We start from the raw sequence: 6339 nt of genomic DNA, 5'->3' as shown, positions 1-6339 counted from the left end.
TATATTTTGTTTTGTTTGGTTCGCCTTAGTTCAATAGGAAGAGATTCCCTAATGTGTAATAACCATGCATGTAGCCCATTGGTTGGGGCCTTGGCCTATCACCCTAGAGATCATGCGCTTCGATCCTCCCTTACTCCCTCGCGCATGATCGGATTGATCACCCTCCCACCCGTGATCCGCTCCATATACGTCGTAAGACCAATCAGGCCCATTAGTTGTGTGCGTCTCCACAGGTCCCATGAAGACTGTCCCCGAGTACGGCACACCCCTCCACCGATCAAGCAACGGGCTGCCACTGTGTCGCCCCATGAGCCACAGTGTCGTAGCCCTACGGCACGCCCCTCCACCGATCCGCGCGCCACCGTTACTCCGATCCAGCCGAGTGTTGAGGGAGAGTTTCGTCAGCACGACGGCGTGTTGACGATGTTGATGTTCTACCGACGCAGGGCTTCGCCTAAGCACCGCTACGGTATTATCGAGGTGGACTATGGTGGAGGGGGGCACCGCACACGGCTAAGAGACGATCAACTTGATAAACTTGTGTGTCTAGAGGTGCCTCCTTGCCCCTGTATATAAAGGAGCAAGGGAGGAGGCGGCCGACCTAGGAGAAGGGTGCGCCAAGGGGGGAGTCCTACTCCTACCGGAGTAGGACTCCTCCTTTCCTTGTTGTAGGAGAGAAGGAAAGAGGAGGAGAGGGAGAAGGAAAAGGGGGCTGCACCCCTTGTCCAATTCAAACCAGAAGGGTGGCGCAGGCCTCCTTCCTTTTGGCCTATCTCCTTTATTCCCGTATAGCCCAATCAGGCCCATATACTCCTCGGCGAATTCCCGTAACTCTCCGGTACTCCGAAAAATACCCGAATCACTCGGAACTTTTCCAAAGTCCGAATATAGTCGTCCAATATATCGATCTTTACGTCTCGACGATTTTGAGACTCCTTGTCATGTCCCCGATCTCATCCGAGACTCCGAACTCCTTCGGTACATCAAAACATATAAACTCATAATATAACTGTCATCGTAGCGTTAAGCGTGCGGACCCTACGGGTTCGAGAACTATGTAGACATGACCGAGACTCGTCTCCGGTCAATAACCAATATCGGAACCTGGATGCTCATATTGGCTCCTACATATTCTACAAAGATCTTTATCGGTCAGACCGCATAACAACATACGTTGTTCCCTTTGTCATCGGTATGTTACTTGCCCGAGATTCGATCGTCGGCATCTCAATACCTAGTCCTAGTTCAATCTCGTTACCAGCATGTCTCTTTACTCGTTCCGTAATACATCATCTCGCAACTAACTCATTAGTTGCAATGCTTGCAAGGCTTAGGTGATGTGCATTACCGAGAGGGCCCAGAGATACCTCTCCGACAATCGGAGTGACAAATCCTAATCTCGAAATACGCCAACCCAACAAGTACCTTCGGAGACACCTATAGAGCACCTTTATAATCACCCAGTTATGTTGTGACGTTTGGTAGCACACAAAGTGTTCCTTTGGTAAACAGGAGTTGCATAATCTCGTAGTCATAGGAACACGTATAAGTCATGAAGAAAGCAATAACAACAAACTAAACGATCAAGTGCTAAGCTAACAGAGTGGGCCAAGTCAATCACATCATTCTCCTAATGATGTGATCCCGTTAATCAAATGACAACTCATGTCTATGGTTAGGAAACATAACCATCTTTGATCAACGAGCTAGTCAAGTAGAGGCATACTAGTGACACTCTGTTTGTCTATGTATTCACACATGTATTATGTTTCCGGTTAATACAATTCTAGCATGAATAATAAACATTTATCATGATATAAGGAAATAAATAATAATTTTATTATTGCCTCTAGGGCATATTTCCTTCAGTCTCCCACTTGCACTAGAGTCAATAATCTCACATCGCCATGTGATTTAATACCAATAGTTCACATCACCAGGTGATTAACACCCATAGTTCACATCGAGATGTGACCAACACCCAAAGGGTTTACTAGAGTCAATAATCTAGTTCACATCGCTATGTGATTAACACGCAAAGAGTACTAAGGTGTGATCATGTTTTGCTTGTGAGAGAAGTTTAGTCAACGGGTCTGCCACATTCAGATCCGTACGTATTTTGCTAATTTCTATGTCAACAATTCTCTACACGGAGCTACTCTAGCTTATTGCTCCCACTTTCAATATGTATCCAGATTGAGACTTAGAGTCATCTGGATCAGTGTCAAAACTTGCGTCGACGTAACCCTTTACGTCGAACCTTTTGTCACCTCCATAATCGAGAAACATATCCTTATTCCACTAAGGATAATTTTGACCAATGTCCAGTGATCTACTCCTAGATCACTATTGTACTCCCTTGCCAAACTCAGGGCAGGGTATACAATAGGTCTGGTACACAGCATGTCATACTTTATAGAACCTATGGCTGAGGCATAGGGAATGACTTTCATTCTCTCTCTATCTTCTGCCATGGTCGGGTTTTGAGTCTTACTCAACTTCACACCTTGTAACATAGGCAAGAACTCCTTTTTGACTGTTCCATTTTGAACTACTTCAAAATCTTGTCAAGGTATGTACTCATTGAAAAACTTATCAAGCGTCTTGATCTATCTCTATAGATCTTGATGCTCAATATGTAAGCAGCTTCACCGAGGTCTTTTTTTGAAAAGATCCTTTGAAACATTCCTTTATGCTTTGCAGAATAATTCTACATTATCTCTGATCAATAATATGTCATTCACATATACTTATCAGAAATGTTATAATGCTCCCACTCACTTTCTTGTAAATACAGGCTTCACCGCAAGTCTGTATAAAACTATATGCTTTGATCAATTTATCAAAGCGTATATTCCAACTCCGAGATGCTTGCACCAGTCCATAGATGGATCACTGGAGCTTGCATATTTTGTTAGTACCTTTAGGATTGACAAAAACCTTCTGGTTGCATCATATACAACTCTTCTTTAATAAATCCATTAAGGAATGCAGTTTTGTTTATCCACTTGCCAGATTTCATAAAATGCGGCAATTGCTAATATGATTCGGACAGACTTAAGCATAGATACGAGTGAGAAACTCTCATCGTAGTCAACACCTTGAACTTGTCGAAAACCTTTTTTGCGACAATTCTAGCTTTGTAGATAGTGACACTACTATCAGCGTCCGTCTTCCTCTTGAAGATCCATTTAATATCAATGGCTCGCCGATCAATGGGAAAGTCAATCAAAGTCCATACTTTGTTCTCATACATGGATCTTATCTCAGATTTCATGGCCTCAAGCCATTTCGCGGAATCTGGGATCATCATCGCTTCCTCATAGTTCGTAGGCTCGTCATGGTCAAGTAACATGACCTCTAGAACAGGATTACCGTACCACTATGGTGCGGATATCACTTTGGTTTACCTACGAGGTTCGGTAGTAACTTGATCTGAAGTTACATGATCATCATCATTAGCTTCCTCACTAATTGGTGTAGTAGTCATAGTAACAGATTTCTGTGATGAACTACTTTCCAATAAGGGAGCAGTTACAGTTACCTCATCAAGTTCTACTTTCCTCCCACTCACTTCTTTCGACAGAAACTCCTTCTCTAGAAAGGATCCATTCTCAGCAATGAATATCTTGCCTTCGGATCTATGATAGAAGGCGTACCCAATAGTTACTTTTGGGTATCCTACGAAGACGCACTTCTCCGACTTGGGTTTGAGCTTATCAAGATGAAACTTTTTCACATAAGCATCGCAACTCCAAACTTTAAGAAACGACAACTTTGGTTTCTTGCCAAACCATAGTTCAAATGTGTCGTCTCAACGGATTTAGATGGTGCCCTATTTAACGTGAATGCAGCTGTCTCTAATGCATAACCCCAAAACGATAGTGGTAAATCGGTAAGAGACATCATAGATCGCACCATATCTAATAAAGTACGGTTACAACATTCAGATACGCCATTACACTGTGGTGTTCCAGGTGGCGTGAGTAGTGAAACTATTTCATATTGTTTTAACTGAAGTCCAAACTCGTAACTCAAATATTCTCCTCCATGATCAGATCGTAGAAACTTTATTTTCTTGTTATGATGATTTTCCACTTCACTCTGAAATTATATGAACTTTTCAAATATTTCAGACTTTTGTTTCATCAAGTAGATATACTCATATCTGCTCAAATCATCTGTGAAGATCAATAAATAATGATACCTGTCATGAGCTTCAATATTCATCGGACCACATACATCAGTATGTATGATTTTCAACAAATCTGTTGCTTTCCACATTGTTCCAGAGAACGGAGTCTTAGTCATCTTGCCCATGAGGCATGGTTCGCAAGCATCAACTGATTCATAATCCAGTGATTCCAATAGCCCATCAGCATGGATTTTCTTCATGCGCTTTACACCAATATGACCTAAATGGCAGTGCCACAAATAAGTTGCACTATCATTATTAACTTTGCATCTTTTTGGCTTGAATATTATGAATATGTGTATCACTACGATCGAGATCCAACAAACCATTTTTGTTGGTGTGTATGAACATCGAAGGTTCTATTCATGAAAACAGAACAACAATTGTTCTCTAACTTAAATGAATAACCGTATTGCAATATACATGATCAAATCATATTTATGCTCAACGTAAACACCAAATAACACTTATTTAGGTTCAACCCTAATCCCGAAAGTATTGGGAGTGTGCGATGATGATCATATCAATCTGGGAACTAATTCCAACACACATCGTCACTTCACCCTTAACTAGTCTCTGTTCATTCTGTAACTCCTGTTTTGAGTTGCTAATTTTAGCAACCGAACAAGTATCAAATACTCAGGGGCTACTATAAATACTAGTAAGGCACACATCAATAACCTGTATATCAAATATACCCTTTGTTCACTTTGTCATCGTACTTATCCACCAAATATTCAGGGAATTTCCTCTTCCAGTGATCATTTCCTTTGCAGTAGAAGCACTCAGTTTCAGGCTTTGGTCCAGCTTTGGGCTTCTTGACGGGAGTGACAACTTGCTTGTCATTCTACTTGAAGTCCCCTTTCTTTCCCTTTGCCCTTTTCTTGAAACTAGTGTTCTTGTCAATCATCAACACTTGATGCTCTTTCTTGATTTCTACCTTCGTCGATTTCAACATCACGAAGAGCTTGGGAATCGTTTTCGTCATCCCTTGCATACTATAGTTCATCACGATGTTCTAGTAACTTGGTGATGGTGACTAGAGAACTCTATCAATCACTATCTTATCTGTAAGACTAACCACTTGATTCAATCAATTGTAGTACCCAGACAATCTGAGCATATGCTCACTGCTTGAGCTATTCTCCTCCATCTTTTAGCTATAGAACTTGTTGGAGACTTCATATCTCTCAACTTGGGTATTTGCTTGAAATATTTAACTTCAACTCCTAGAACATCTCATATGGCCCATGACGTTCAAAACGTCTTTGAAGTCCCGATTCTAAGACGTTAAGCATGGTGCACTAAACTATCAAGTAGTCATCACATTGAGCTAGCCAAACGTTCATAACGTCTGCATCTGCTCCTGCAATACGTCTGTCACCTAGCGGTGCATCAAGGACATAATTCTTCTGTGCAGCAATGAGGATAAACCTCAGATCACGGACCCAATCCGCATCATTGCTACTATCATCCTTCAACTTAGTTTTCTCTAGGAACACATATAAAACATAGGGAAGCAATAACGCGAGCTATTGATCTACAACATAGATATGCTAATACTACCAGGACTAAGTTCATGATAAATTAAAGTTCAATTAATCATATTACTTAAGAACTCCCACTTAGAAAGACATCCCTCTAATCTTCTAAGTGATCACGTGATCCAAATCAACTAAATCATAACCGATCATCACGTGAAATGGAGTAGCTTTCAATGGTGAACATCAATATGTTTATCATATCTACTATATGATTCACGCTCGACCTTTCGGTCTCAGTGTTCCGAGGCCATATCTGCATATGCTAGGCTCGTCAAGTTTAACCCGAGTATTCTGCGTGTGCAAAACTGGCTTGCAACCGTTATAGATGGACGTGGAGCTTATCACACCCGATCATCACGTGGTGTGTGGAATGGCGAACTTTGGCAACGGTGCATACTCAGGGAGAACACTTTTATCTTGAAATTTATTGAGAGATCATCTTATGATGCTACCGTCAATCAAAGCAAGATAAGATGCATAAAAGATAAACATCACATGCAATCAATATAAGTGATATGATATGGCCATCATCATCTTGGGCTTTTGATCTCCATCTCCGAAGCACCGTCATGATCACCATCGTCACCGGCGCGACACCTT

Source organism: Triticum urartu, chromosome 3A (assembly GCF_056163025.1).
Source record: "Triticum urartu cultivar PI428250 chromosome 3A, HENAU_Tu73, whole genome shotgun sequence".
Classification (NCBI taxonomy): Eukaryota; Viridiplantae; Streptophyta; class Magnoliopsida; order Poales; family Poaceae; genus Triticum; species Triticum urartu.
This window is presented reverse-complemented; position numbering follows the sequence as displayed.